General features: G+C 45.6%; 2 non-coding genes across 2 annotated transcripts; both read left to right on the top strand.

Annotated features, from left to right (window-relative positions):
* The first annotated feature begins 832 nt into the window (after positions 1 to 832).
* On the top strand, positions 833 to 904 carry Trnam-cau (transfer RNA methionine (anticodon CAU)). The gene has a single exon. It is a non-coding gene; the product is annotated as a tRNA-Met (tRNA).
* Positions 905 to 15,696: 14,792 nt separating this feature from the next.
* On the top strand, positions 15,697 to 15,768 carry Trnam-cau (transfer RNA methionine (anticodon CAU)). Its single transcript has one exon. It is a non-coding gene; the product is annotated as a tRNA-Met (tRNA).
* The last annotated feature ends 307 nt before the right edge of the window (positions 15,769 to 16,075 follow it).

The raw sequence follows: 16,075 nt of genomic DNA, 5'->3' as shown, positions 1-16,075 counted from the left end.
AGATTAAGTGGTTAAATGTCTCACTCGGTACTCATCAACATGATCTGAGTAACCGAGCACGAGATTTATTTCTGGTGAAGAGGTACTGTGTGAATGACTGGAGAGATCAGCATCTGTGTCAAATGAAATGATTTATTTTCCACATTGCACAAAGTGTGTATCATACTTCCCCAGACACGTGGTGCGTCACAGGAGTGAACGAATGCAACATTAGCAATCACAAGCAAGCAGTGGAAGCGTGCTGGGCCCATAACCCAGAGGTCCGTGGATCGAAACCACGCTCTGCTAAATAGCTATTTTGTAAGATTAAGTGGTTAAATGTCTCACTCGGTACTCATCAACATGATCTGAGTAACCGAGCACGAGATTTATTTCTGGTGAAGAGGTACTGTGTGAATGACTGGAGAGATCAGCATCTGTGTCAAATGAAATGATTTATTTTCCACATTGCACAAAGTGTGTATCATACTTCCCCAGACACGTGGTGCGTCACAGGAGTGAACGAATGCAACATTAGCAATCACAAGCAAGCAGTGGAAGCGTGCTGGGCCCATAACCCAGAGGTCCGTGGATCGAAACCACGCTCTGCTAAATAGCTATTTTGTAAGATTAAGTGGTTAAATGTCTCACTCGGTACTCATCAACATGATCTTAGTAACCGAGCACGAGATTTATTTCTGGTGAAGAGGTACTGTGTGAATGACTGGAGAGATCAGCATCTGTGTCAAATGAAATGATTTATTTTCCACATTGCACAAAGTGTGTATCATACTTCCCCTGACACGTCGTGCGTCAGGGGAGTGAACGAATGCAACATTTGCAACCACAAGCAAGCAGAGTGGCGCAGTGGAAGTGTGCTGGGCCCATAACCCAGAGGTCCGTGGATCGAAACCACGCTCTGCTAAATAGCTATTTTGTAAGATTAAGTGGTTAAATGTCTCACTCGGTACTCATCAACATGATCTTAGTAACCGAGCACGAGATTTATTTCTGGTGAGGAGGTACTGTGTGAAGGACTGGAGAGATCAGCATCTGTGTCAAATGAAATGATTTATTTTCCACATTGCACAAAGTGTGTATCATACTTCCCCAGACACGTCGTGCGTCAAAGGAGTGAACGAATGCAACATTAGCAATAACAAGCAAGCAGAGTGGCGCATCGTTGTCATCGCATATTTGCCACCACAATATGGTGTTCAACGTTCGAAAGGATGCGAAGACAAAACCTGTTCAAGAAAGTCAAGGACGGCGGACTAGGCTTACAGCATCTCTACATCAAGCAACTCGTCATGAGACTGTTTTTTTATAGGCAGAGTTCACACCCGATTCTGGAAACCATCAAGCGGGCCCTTGCGTACAACTACGTTCCCGATATATATGTTGGGTTTCACGAAGAAAGTCTACGCTTAAGCGGTTTCTACAAAGAGGTTGTCGAGAGCCTAAACTTCTTGAAGGCTAGATTCAGCTTAGAGTACCTCTTTTCTGTCGCCAAGAAAACGTTCGTAGCTCATCTTCTCGATGTACTCTTTCCCGTGCCCATCTACCGTCAAATCCCCTCCGGATGGCATGGCACGGATGTATTGTGCAGAGTCGGGAAGATGCCGGTCAAGCCCAACATGAAGTCATTTTTCTTTAAATTACACACGTCCACACTGCCCGTGAAAGCTTGGCTTCAACAGAAGGGATTCTATGTTCCCTGGTCCCTGAATTGTAGATTTTGCAATATGCCCGAGACTGTCGATCACCTTTTTCTGGACTGCACAGAAGCTTTATTCTTTTGGGATGACTTACAGTTCAAAGTCCTTAAGCGCCGTCTTTCGCTTAATCCTCACACTATCCGCTTCCTCCCATTACGCCCCGGTGAAAATGTGAGATACGATATCGTTCTTCTTGTTGCCATGTACTGTTTGTGGAAGCTTCGTATGGCCGATAGGAACGAAGAGCCCTTGTGTCCTCCTATGAAATATTTCAAAGCCGAACTACTGCAGGTAAAGTTAGCTTGTACTCAGCTCTTAGAAGTGCCTGAGTGGTTAGATACAGTCTGCGAAATGCTGAATGTTTTGTAGAAATTGTGTTATTAACGTGTCCAGTATAGAGGAGAAACACCGTATTCTCTCTCTGTGATTTTGGCGTATTGTGTATGGTATTGTGAGGTATTGAGTCGACGTGACTCAGAGTAGTAAGCTCTGAAAAATAAAGGTGGAAAAGAAAAAAAAAAAAGAGAGTGGCGCAGTGGAAGCGTGCTGGGCCCATAACCCAGAGGTCCGTGGATCGAAACCACGCTCTGCTAAATAGCTATTTTGTAAGATTAAGTGGTTAAATCCCTCACTCGGTACTCATCAACATGATCTGAGTAACCGAGCACGAGATTTATTTCGGGTGAAGAGGTACTGTGTGAATCACTGGAGAGATCAGCATCTTGTTTATTTTTATTTTTTTTATTATTATTCAGGTGTTAAAATACAGCTAAAACCACAAAAGGCGCCTTTGCCTTTTGCTTCAGTGGTGGCTTCTTCCTGTCATGGGTCTTGCTTGGGTGGTCTTTAGCAGGCGCATATTTGAAACCAGTCCGCTCTTCCCCACTTCACGACCTGAGAATTCGTTACGCATGCCCATGCGTTCAGGTTGCTTCTCGTCCCCTTCTCCAAAACGAGCTCCGGCTCCCTTCTGTAGGCTTACCAGGCTACGCCCCTCTATTTCTCGGGCACCCCCTTTTCTCTGTCTTGATGTTTTGCAAGAGCACCCTCAACGAGTCGCACAATGCATTATCTTCTGTTGCTTTCACAGTTGCTTCGATCCATTCGAGGGTCAAGAGCAGCATTAAGGGACACCCCCTCTGAAACCCGGCTTGACCTGATAGCAGAGGACTACGCAAGGAAGCTAAGTTTACAGGGTGGTGCGTGAGTACGTGAGGAGGAACAGATCTGGGCAGGGAGAGGAGGACATATCTGAGGCGAACAATTCCCTTTTCGCGCCCCGACCTGATAACAACACTGATAACACGCCCGGGAGCATTCGCATAAGATAAAGAATAAGACGTGATGTATAACTGATGTATAACACGAGCATGAGACTTTCCAGATATCGGGAGATTGCCGGATGAAATTGGCAGGTTGGCGCCTGTGATAGCCTTCTGGACGACACATTCACTAAATGCGAGTTCTAAGAGTGCAGCAAGGACAGCAGCTACGGTCCGCAGACGATACACAGACTACGTAATTTGATGATGATACCATCAGTATCAAATTGGTATCAAGAGTTATTACGACCTAAAATAGAGGAAACTGACAAATTGGTGCCAATGAGTGCCTCTTGGGCGACGATTTCGCAAAATGTCTGAAGTATATAGATTGGGCTGGTTGGTGTAAACCCACAAGCGACCAAAGAACAAACACGAAACAACAACACAGCGACTTGTGTCTGATCTTGTCTCCTGTTTGTTCTTTGGTCGCTTGAAAATGAATGATTTGACCAAACGCTACTTCGCGGGCTCTGGCAAGGGAATCAGGTATGGGCCGCGGACTCATAGCTATTAAGCATGGATACACAGACTACGTAATTAAGTGATGACATCTTCGATATCACGTTTATATCCAGAATTATTACTAAATGAAATGGAAGATACGGACAGTTTGGCGTCTGCGAGTGCTGTGGCGATGCGAGTGGCAATAGTTTGATCAAACGCGACTTCTTTGGACCAGATATTTTGGAGCAGAACTAAATACCAGATTTGGAGATAACGCTAAATAAGTGCTACGCGCCGTCGAGTACATTATTTATTTCTCGCTCAAGATGAAGTAATGCTTAGATCAGGGCAATCAGGGCTCTCACACACGCGGGCCGCATGTGCATGGCTTGCAGTCAGCTGTTCTGTGTCCCGAGGGCTCTTGACCACTAAATAGAATAAAGCTGCCCCCCCCCCCCACACACACACACGCACACCAATGATGAAGAAGTAAGTGGGAATGAAACCAGGTTTTCAGGCATTCTTTTTACCCTTGCTCGATGTAGTGTTGCTCCTGTCGACGTTAGGAAGGACATTCACATTCGAGCAGTTCTTGTGACTCATGAACCTCAGCTAGTAGTTATAGCGATTAGCGATCTGGTCTGAACGTGCATTTTGATAAGCTACACTGTAAGTAATATGATAATTGAGAAGTTATAGTGGAGACAAGTGCAGAGAATGACATCATCTTAATTATTACACTAAGTTTGTGGGCTTACAGCATAGCAGCAGCCTCTCCGGATATCATGCGCGAAAAACTGTATACTGAGCACAGAGAGGCGCAGTGAAAAAAAAGAAAGAAAAAGAAATAGATAGAGTAGTTATGTTCGAGGGTCATTGTGCGAATATTTTTAATTATTTCTCTTTCCCTGATTTCCTTTTTCTTTTTCATGTTGAAAATGCAAGCAAAATCAGCAATACAGTGTGTAAACCGACAATTTCAGTGCTCCTGGACGTTGGGATAATCGTTCGTGAAGAACTATGTACGAAGAACTTGCAACGCCTTTCAAATTTTCAATGTCTAATTTGGAAAAGAAGCTCATTTGTGTCTGCTGGTGTGTCAAGTGAAGTTTCTCATTGACGAATTGTATATGCGAATGCCTAATAACTATACCGCTCAGCTGTTTACGCTAAGGTACTTTGCTATAATTGCGGTCCTTTCCAGGGTGATTACCCCCACCCCCCAGGGAGGTGTACACTCCCCCTGAATTTTTCCAACCACTCCCCTGTAATTCATGAGATTTCCCGATACACCTTGGCCACCAATGCATATACACATAGATATGTATCCATATAGATATACCACCCTATGGTTCTCTCCACTCGAAATCACGCAGACATCTTATCACGCCGGGTACCGCATCTTGGCTTCTATGCGCATTGATGATAGTGCCAGCCGCAACAACAATGACAAAGAAGAAATTGTCGTTCCTCTTCGCTGCTGATACGAGTTGCGCAACGGACCAAAGGCTGATACCTTCCGTTTGAATTCAGCGTGAGAGAGCCGCGACGGCAAGGAAAAAAAACGTGTTAAGATACGGGGCACAAAAGTGAACTTGCACAGCAAATCGCCGGCAGTCCGAACATTTACACGGCAACATACACCTACGAGCACTGGTGCTAAAGTCTGAGGAAAAGACATCATAGATGAAAATACATATCCGTTACAACAACAACATGACTATGGCCTAGGGTGGTTCACCGCTTGAGAACATATCCGTTACGGAGCCGTTTGAATTTCACTGTTCATGGTAATCAACCAATTTTTCTCGAAGTACAGCACGCATAAACAAGTCCATGGTATGCTTACACCTCGACCTGCAAGAAATGACCCACAGTGACCCTAGAAGTCTGCCCAGGACGCACATTTCCCCAGGGCGTCAGTCGTGACGTTGCCCATATACGTGAGGCCGACAACGGCAAGCCCTTTCACCATCACCACCACCACCACAGTATCCTTCTGAAACATTGCATCACTTGCCAACTTCTTTGAGAAAAGTAAAAAGTAACCTTTCTGCAACCCCGATGATGGCAGGGGCACCCATGGAATACACCACAAAGAGTCACTGGTGTATTCTGCATACCGAAGCCATTATCAACGACTTATACTAGGCCCTTGTACTGGGATTTTGACAGTGGTGACCGCAAAATTTGGAAGAGGCGCCGGCAGAGCCCTCTAAAACGGGCAAAACCCTTTGTATCATGATGTCAAAGGCATATTCGAGACGGCTTATGCTATTGCCCTTCCCACTGGGATTGTAACGGAGGCGACCGCAAAATCCGTAAAAGACCACAGCAGAGCCCTTTAGAACGGGCAAAACCTCTTTAATCATGGTTCCAAACAGATATTATCAACGGCTTATGATGCTCTTCTACAGGGATCGCAACAGAAGCGACCACATGCGGAAAAGGCAGCAACAGGGTCCTTTAAAACGTACGAAACCCCTTGTATCATGGTACCAGAGGCATATTAATGACGGCTTACGCTGTGCCTTTCTACCGGAATTGCGCAAGAGAAGACCGCATAATTTGGATACGGCAGCAGCAAGGCCTTATAAAACGGGCGAAACTCCCTGTATCATGGAGCGAAAGAAAGAAAGTTACCAGTGTCTTGGGTGCAATCCTATTCTGCTGGAGTTATAACACAGGAGATCGCCAAATTCGGCAAACGTGGCAGCAGAGCCCTCTTAAACGAGCAAAACCCCTTGTGTCATGCTGTCACAGTCATATTATCAACAACTTATACTATGTCATTCTACCGAGATCATAACACAGGCGACCGCAAATATCGGGAAAAGGATGCAGCATAGCCCTTCAGAACGGGCGAGACTTCTTGTATCATGCTGCCGATGACATGTCATCAATGGCTTGTGCAATGCCGTTCTACTGGGATTGTAACAGAGACTACCGCAAAATACAGAAAATGCGGCAGCAGAGCCCTTTAAAACGGTCGATACCCCTTGTATCATAGTTCCAAAGTCATATAAGTATACGCAACGGGTTATGCATGCTATTGCCGTTCTACTGGAATTATAACGGATGCGGCCGCAAACTCCATAAAAGGCTACAGCAGAGCCCTTTAAAACGGACAAAAACCCCTTTAATCATGGTGGCCGACATTTTACACACCTATAAAGACACGACGGCTTATGTTATGCCCCTCTCCTGTGATTGCATCGGAAACCACCGCAAAATTTGGAAAAGGCGGCAGCAGGGCCCTTTGCAATGACTCAAATGACTTGTATCATTGTGCCAAAAAGATACTACGAACGGGTTGTACTGGGATTGTAACAGAGGATACCGCAACGCTCGGCAGCAGATCGAGCTCTTTAAAACGTGCGAAGCCCCTTTAATCCTGGTGCCAGGCCGTACATGGAGAAGTCGCGTTTGAAGAAACTGCTTCCGAAACGACACTCCCTAAGCAAAAAGCTTCCTAAGCTGATTTTGTAGTATGTATATGAGAAAGTAAGATCACGGGGTTTGAACCCCGTATCTTGTTCCCCTGTTGCACCCTGAGAGGGCGCGTTTTAAAAATCGCTTCCAAAATGGCACTCGAAATGGCCAAATGGCCTATTTCATCAACTTCAGGGCTTAATATATTTTTATATAACAATAATATTAAAGATGTCCAAAGTTGATTTTCTAATGTGTATATCTGAAACTAAGATCATGGAGTTTGAACCACGTACCTTGTTCTCCTGTTGCACCATGACAGGTCGAGTTTGACAAAATCGCTTCCAAACCGGCGCTCGAAATTGCCATTGGCCAATTTCATCAACTTCGGGACTTAATATCATTCGGTATAACAATAATATTAAAGATGTCCTAAGCTAATTTTGTAATATGTATATGGGAGAGGAAGATCACAGTGTTTGAACCCCGTACCTTGTTCCCCTGTTGCACCCTGAGAGGTCGCGTTTGACAAAATCGCTTCCAAAACGGCACTCGAAATGGCCCAGTAGCGAATTTCGTCAACTTCGGGGCTTAGTATTATTTGATATAAAAATAATATTAGAGATGTCCTAAGCTAATTTTGTAATATGTATATGTGAAAGTAAGATCACGGGGTTTGAACCCCGTATCTTGTTCCCCTGTTGGTGCAACAGGGGAACAAGATACGGGGTCGGTACTGAGAGGTCGGGTTTGACAAAATGGCTTCCAAACCGGCACTCGAAATGGCCAACTGGCCAATTTCATCAACTTCGGGGCTTAATATCATTTGACATAAAAAGAATATTAAATATGTCCTAATCTGATTTTGCAGTATGTATATGTGAACATAAGATCACGGGGTTTGAACCCCGTATCTTGTTCCCCTGTTGCACCCTGAGAGGTCGGGTTTGACAAAATCGCTTCCAAAACGGCACTCGAAATGGCCAAGTGGCGAATTTCGTCAACTTCGGAGCTTAGTATTATTTGATATAAAAATAATATTAGAGATGTCCTAAGCTAATTTTGTAATATGTATATGTGAAAGTAAGATCACGGGGTTCGAACGCCGTATCTTGTTCCCCTGTTGCACCCTGAGAGGTCGCGTTTGACAAAATCGCTTCCTAAACGGCACTCGAAATGGCCAAGTGGCCAATTTCGTCAACTTTGAGACTTAATATCATTTGACATAAAAATAATATTAAATATGTCCTAAGCTGATTTTGTAGTATGTATATGTGAACATAAGATCACGGGGTTTGAACCCCGTATCTTGTTCCCCTGTTGCACCCTGAGAGGTCGGGTTTGACAAAATCGCTTCCAAAACGGCACTCGAAATGGCCAAATGGCCAATTTCATCAACTTCGGGGCTTAATATCATTTGACATAAAAATAATATTAAATATGTCCTAAGCTGATTTTGTAGTATGTATATGTGAACATAAGATCACGGGGTTTGAACCCCGTATCTTCTTCCTCTGTTGCACCCTGAGAGGTCGGGTTTGACAAAATGGCTTCCAAACCGGCACTCGAAATGGCCAAGTGGCCAATTTCATCAACTTCGGGGCTTAATATCATTTGACATAAAAATAATATTAAATATGTCCTAAGCTGATTTTGTAGTATGTATATGTGAACATAAGATCACGGGGTTTGAACCCCGTATCTTCTTCCTCTGTTGCACCCTGAGAGGTCGGGTTTGACAAAATGGCTTCCAAACCGGCACTCGAAATGGCCAAATGGCCAATTTCATCAACTTCGGGGCTTAATATCATTTGACATAAAAATAATATTAAATATGTCCTAAGCTGATTTTGTAGTATGTATATGTGAACATAAGATCACGGGGTTTGAACCCCGTATCTTGTTCCCCTGTTGCACCCTGAGAGGTCGGGTTTGACAAAATCGCTTCCAAAACGGCACTCGAAATGGCCAAGTGGCGAATTTCGTCAACTTCGGAGCTTAGTATTATTTGATATAAAAATAATATTAGAGATGTCCTAAGCTAATTTTGTAATATGTATATGTGAAAGTAAGATCACGGGGTTTGAACCCGGTATCTTGTTCCCCTGTTGCACCCTGAGAGGTCGCGTTTGACAAAATCGCTTCCTAAACGGCACTCGAAATGGCCAAGTGGCCAATTTCGTCAACTTTGAGACTTAATATCATTTGATATAAAAATAATACTAAAGATGTCCTAAGCTAATTTCGTAATATGTATATGTGAAAGTAAGATCACGGGGTTTGAACCCCGTATCTTCTTCCCCTGTTGCACCCTGAGAAGTCGGGTTTGACAAAATCGCTTCCAAAACGGCACTCCAAATGGCCAAGTGGCGAATTTCGTCAACTTCGGGGCTTAGTATTATTTGATATAAAAATAATATTAGAGATGTCCTAAGCTAATTTTGTAATATGTATATGTGAAAGTAAGATCACGGGGTTTGAACCCCGTATCTTGTTCCCCTGTTGCACCCTGAGAGGTCGCGTTTGACAAAATCGCTTCCAAAACGGCACTCCAAATGGCCAAGTGGCGAATTTCGTCAACTTCGGGGCTTAGTATTATTTGATATAAAAATAATATTAGAGATGTCCTAAGCTAATTTTGTAATATGTATATGTGAAAGTAAGATCACGGGGTTTGAACCCCGTATCTTGTTCCCCTGTTGCACCCTGAGAGGTCGCGTTTGACAAAATCGCTTCCTAAACGGCACTCGAAATGGCCAAGTGGCCAATTTCGTCAACTTTGAGACTTAATATCATTTGATATAAAAATAATACTAAAGATGTCCTAAGCTAATTTCGTAATATGTATATGTGAAAGTAAGATCACGGGGTTTGAACCCCGTATCTTCCCCTGTTGCTCCCTGAGAGGTCGCGTTTGACAAAATCGCTTCCAAAACGGCCAAATGGCGAATTTCATCATCCTAAGCTGATTATATAATGTAATGTATACGTGTATGTATATGTGAAAGTACGATCACGGGGTTTGAGCCCCGTACCTTGTTCTCCTGTTGCACCCTGAAAGGTCGCGTTTGACAAAATCACTTCCAAAACGGCACTCGAAATGGACAGTTTTATCAAGTTGTATAGTTTAATATAAAAGCGATATAAAATACAAGACGGTATCATTTGTATATTACTCACTGAAAATAAAGTTGTCTGTTCTGTCAGCCACTTCGAGTTCTGGAAAAAATGACAGTTCTCGTTTCGAATCCTTCAGACCGGCCGTACAGTCTCAGCGCATGCGTATTACGATAATACTGGGACTTAGTTCGTCGAGCGCCTAGGAGGGGAACCCTGTCTGAGTCGCAACTTTGAGGGCCCTGGGTGCATCAGGATTAACACTCACACATCGTGCCGTGGTTGGTATGTGGCCTGGACGACGTACTGAACGAAAATAGGCGATGACATTTGCAGAATTTGACTGCTTTTGACGAAAAATCGTAGTCTAAACATGGGCGATGTGCAAAAATCGACGGAATCCCCATAGGCGCAATGCATTAAAATGCATTTGGCCAGGGTGCACTAGGCTTATATCCTGCTGGTGCCTTTCATGTCTCCAGGGGTTCTTTACATGGTGTTCTTCTCTATTAGGCGATGACACCTTAAAAATTTTATTCTGTTTTGCTGTTAATTGGTATAAACGCTGTCTCCCATTGAATTAACATCCTGTAAGGCAGCTTCCCGCATAGCGGCTGAGTATAGTGACGGAGTGCGCTGGCGGGGGGGGGGGGGGTTGACCGCGAATTTTGGGATTGTCCCAGAAATTGAACCCAAGGTGTCTTTACCTTCGGAACGCACTCGGCAATAGCCCTCCGGTATCGCCACAGAGCATCTAATCCTGCCACCACTAGCGCAGCCGGGGTGTCGTTTTCTTCTCTGCCCTCGAAGACCAGGAACTTGACCGACATCCAGTCTATGTTTATATCGAGGTTGGTGTACAGCTGAAAGTCCTCCCAGAAGTCCCTGGCCCTTTTGCAGGACAGGAACACATGAAAAAGACTCTCCTCCGCTCTGCACAGGTCGCAGTTCAAGCTCCATGGCACGAAGAATCCCTTCTGATGCAACCACATTTTCACTTGTAGCACTTCGCAGTGAAATCTGACGAAAAGGTCTTTTGAGCCGGTTGGCACAGGTAGTCTCCTTACCCGCCTGAAGACGTTCTCAGCGTCCGTTGATAGGAGCTGTTGCCTGTACAAGGGGACCGGAAGCAACATCTCCACCGTGTCCCAATAGAGTTTTTTCTTCTTTACGGCGCACAGGTACTCCCAGGAGAATCGGGCCTCAAAGAATGTTATGGCAGCTGCGACTTCCTTGTAGAAACTGTTTGCTTTCTTCACTTTCGTATGGCCTCCCACTCTGACTGTCCACTTGTCCAAGTAGTCTACACTGAGTACTTGAAGGGAAGTTCTCAGGAGCGGATCGTTCTGATCCCGGAAGTAGAGGAATCGTTGGACTCTCAACTTGATTTCCATGTTCACAAGCCCTAACCCTCCTCTTTTCAGATTCCAGAATAAGTTCGTCCTTCGCATCCTTTCCATGGGGGAGCTCCATATGAAGGTTGCGCACAGTCTATGGAACCTGCTGAGCATTCGGTTATTGTACCGCGTGCACTGTGCTGCGTATAGTACTGCAGGGTATAGACACGCGTTGCACACGTACGACTTGTTGAAGAGGGAAAGATGGCGCCCATGCCATGGAGACAGCACTTCCCGAAGTCTGTTGAGCTTGTAGGTCCACACCTGATCCGTTGGCTTGTGCAGCTCAAAGGGGACACCGAGGTACTTGTCCACCGTCCTGCTCCATTGTATGCCCAGGAACTCGGCTGGCGCTTCGTCCCACGGCCCCAGCCAACTGCCTATTGACTTGTCGAAGTTAAGCTTCGCACCCGAGTGCCTGCAGTATTTCTCTATGGTCTCTAGCGTCTTGCGAACACCCTCTTTTGTTGTTGTGATGACTGCAACATCATCGGCGTAGGCTAGCAATTTGATAGACTGAGCCTCAAGTTGAAGTCCTGTGATGGCTTCATTCTTGATTAAGCTTTGACAAAGAGGCTCCAGGTACGCAGAAAACAGCAGCGGAGACAGGGGACAACCCTGCCTGACTGATGAATAGATGTGTATTGGCTGAGTTAGCTGGCCATTGACCACCAGTCTCGTGGAGATGTCTTTGTAGCATACCTTTATCCATGCGGTTAAGTAAGCTCCTATGCGCAACTTGTTCAGTACCACCCACAGGAACTGATGGCTCACTCGATCAAAAGCCTGTCGGAGATCTACCTGGAGTACCCCAACTTGAGTTGGAAGGACTTCTGCGGCCTCGCAAACTGTCCTCATGGCATGTAGATTTCTTCCTATAGTTCTTCCTTTGATCCCGTATGCTTGATGTCCTCCAATAACCGATCTCATGCACACCTCCAACCGAGAGGTCAGGGTTTTGGCCAGAATCTTATAATCGGTGCAAAGGAGACTTATTGGCCTATAGTCGTTCACTGTCGGCTCTGCGTCTTTACGTGTTTTCTTTGGGATGAGCACCGTGTAATATTGACGCATGGATGGTGGCAGCAGCTTTCGGGTAGCGATGTCATCAAAGACTGCCTTGAGTATAGGAGCTAGCTGGAGAGATCAGCATCTGTGTGAAATGAAATGATTTATTTGATGATGATTTGATGATTTGAGTGATTTATTTTTGGCGCAGTGGAGGCGTGCTGGGCCCATAACCCAGAGGTCCGTGGATCGAAACCACGCCCAAGGCGTTGCGACCGTGTGACGTACCTGTAGTTGTGTGCACTTGTGTGTTTTGTTAATAAAAGGTGGAAAAGAAAAAAAAAGCAGAGTGGCGCAGTGGAAGCGTGCTGCGCCCATAACCCAGAGGTCCGTGGATCGAAACCACGCTCTGCTCAATAGCTATTTTGCAAGATTAAGTGGTTAAATGCCTCACTCGGTACTCATCAACATGATCTGAGTAACCGAGCACGAGATTTATTTCGGGTGAAGAGGTACTGTGTGAATGACTGGAGAGATCAGCATCTGTGTGAAATGAAATGATTTATTTTCCACATTGCACAAAGTGTGTATCATACTTCCCCAGACACGTCGTGCGTCAGAGGAGTGAACGAATGCAACATTAGCAATCACGAGCAAGCAGAGTGGCGCAGAAGTGAAGAGAACAAGTTGAAAGAGGCGTACCAAGCTCTACTGCAGTTGGAAGCAGGAAACCCTGGATCGAATTTAGAGGAGATAAGCGACATTAAGCTTCGTCTAGAACTCCTCGACCATAACAGGTACGAAGGCGCAAGAGTTAGGTCCAGAACCAAACGATTCCTTGCTGGTGAAGTTCCCACGAAAAGCAGCATCGCAGAGGAGCGTAGGCACACGGGTGGTCGGCTCATCACGTGCTTGGAAAGTGAGGGGAAAGTGGTGACTGACCTCGAGGACATAAAGATCCATTTTGTGCAATATCATACACAAGTTTGTTTGGGACGGCAGCTATCACTGCCAATCAGGGTTGTATCCAGGCTTTCCTCTCTGAAATGCCTAAGCTCGGGGAACCGGATAAAGAAGTGTTAGCGTCGCCGCTCACAGAACAAGAAATCAGCGACGCAATTGCATCACTGAACTTAAATCGTTCCCCTGGACCGGACGGTCTATGTGCCGAGTTCTACAAGAAGTTTTTTGCTTATCTCGTGCCTATTTTGCTGGATGTATACGCCGAGGCTGAAGAAAACGGGATTTTTTCCGGCAGTTTCCGGCGATCGCACACCGTGCTGGTTCCTAAAAAAGTTGCAGAAGGTTCGACGGCAAAGGTTACAGATTACAGGCCAGTTACCCTATGCAATGTCGATTACAAAATATACGCCAAAGTTATGGCTGCTCCACTACAACTTGTGTTACCTCAATTGATAGGTGATCACCAAACGTGCGGAATAAGGGGTAGGACTATACTGACGAATATCCATGTGGTGCGTACCATTCTGGATTGGTGTCGGTACGAGGGGGACCATGTGGCCATGTTGCAGCTGGACCTTTCTAAGGCTTTTGACCGCGTATGTCACACATATTTGTTTGCGTTGCTGGAATACGTCAACGTGGGAGCTCGCTTTGTCGGCCGCATCAAGCTTTGTTACGAGCAAGTTGCCACGAGCCTCATCATGAACAACACTCTTGCCGCACCGATAATGCTGCGATCCTCGGTTCGACAGGGCTGTCCCCTGTCACCACTGCTCTTTGAGTTGTACCTGGAGCCGCTGTGTCGGCGAGTCATCCGTCTGAATGATATCCACGGGTTCGAACTGGCCGGTACTGTGATCACGGTGGCCGCATATGCTGATGATCTTGCATTCCTTGTCAAGGACAAACCTAGCGTAGTGAATGTCATGGAACAAGTTGATTTGTTTGGCCAAGCGTCTGGAGCGCGTGTGAACAAAGATAAGTCCTTAGGCGTTTGGTGCGGCCACTGGGCGACAACACCTGGAGCTTTTTGCGGAATTCCGTGGCAGGAACAAAACCCTCGTTATCTTGGTGTCCCGTTGCAAGAAACCAGGAACCCGAGTAGAATGTGGTCCCAGAGGCTCGACAACATAAGGAAACACGCTTTCATCTGGAGGAAGAAAGACCTTTCAATTTTTCAGCGAGCGACAGTATGCAACGTGTTTCTAGCTGCTAAACTGGTTTACCTTTTGGAAGTCTTGCAATGCCCGCGCAAAGTAGTGCACGCCTGTCACAGGATTTTTGCCACCACAATCTGGTGCTCTACATTTGAGAGGATGCGTCGCGACTATCTTTTTCGAAAACTTCGTGATGGAGGCCTCGGCCTACAGCACCTCTTTGTCAAACAACTGGTCATGAGACTCTGGTTCATTCGTGAGGAGCTGCATCCAGTTCTCGAGGGAGTAAAACGCATCCTTACATATAATTACATCCCGGATTTACACGTCACGTTCACAGAGGGAACGATGTGGCTAACAGGCTTTTTCAAGGAGGTCGTTGAGTGCATGCTGTTTTTGAAAGCCAGGTTTGCCCTTGAATACCTCTTGTCTGTCAACAAGAAAACGCTGGCGGCCCACTTGATCGATACATTGTTCCCTGTGCCTGTCTATCGAGATATTCCACCCACTTGGCCAGGCAGGGATGTTTTGGTTCGAGTCCAAAGGATGCCAATCAAACAAAACATGAAGACATTCTTTTACAAACTTCATACGTCAACACTAACTGTCAAGGCATGGCTCGCGCAGAAGGGCATATACGTGCCCTGGTCGGCAGACTGCAGGTTCTGCAAAGTTCCTGAAACGCATGATCACCTTTTCTTAGACTGCACAGAAGCCCAGTTCTTCTGGGACGATCTCCAGTATAAAGTTTTCAAAACTCGACTTCGGCTTAACCCACACACCATACGGTTTCTCCCATTACACCCGAGGGAAACAGTCAGGTACGATATTGTCATGCTTATAGCCTTGTACTGTCTGTGGAAACTTCGTATGGCTGACAGGAACGAAGAACCGTTAATGCCTCCTATGAAATACTTTAAGATAGAATATATCAACTTAAGCTGTGCCTTATGCGATGTTTAGAGCTGCCAGATTGGTTAGAAACATTGTCTGATGCCCTTACGTACTTGTAAAATCGTATGTACAAGTTCAAAAGGTCTTCAGTTTCCTCTTTAGACGTTTTGTAATGGCCCACGGCGTTGCGACCGTGTGACGTACCTGTAGTTGTGTGCACTTGTGTGTTTTGTTAATAAAAGGTGGAAAAGAAGAAAAAAAAAGCAGAGTGGCGCAGTGGAAGCGTGCTGGGCCCATAACCCAGAGGTCCGTGGATCGAAACCACGCTCTGCTAAATAGCTATTTTGTAAGATTAAGTGGTTAAATGCCTCACTCGGTACTCATCAACGTGATCTGAGGAACCGAGCACGAGATTTATTTCTGGTGAAGAGGTACTGTGTGAATGACTGGAGGGATCAACATCTGTGTGAAATGAAATGATTTATTTTCCACATTGCACAAAGTGTGTATCGTACTTCCCCAGACACGTCGTGCGTCAGGGGAATGAACGAATGCAACCACTAATGTGGCACCCTCCCAGGGTGCCACAGTTTTTCCAATGCCAGACTGTTCTGTCTTCCGCCGAACATGACAGCCAAGGT

The sequence above is a fragment of the Ornithodoros turicata genome, chromosome 8 (assembly GCF_037126465.1).
Source record: "Ornithodoros turicata isolate Travis chromosome 8, ASM3712646v1, whole genome shotgun sequence".
NCBI lineage: Eukaryota > Metazoa > Arthropoda > Arachnida > Ixodida > Argasidae > Ornithodoros > Ornithodoros turicata.
This window is presented reverse-complemented; position numbering and strand designations above follow the sequence as displayed.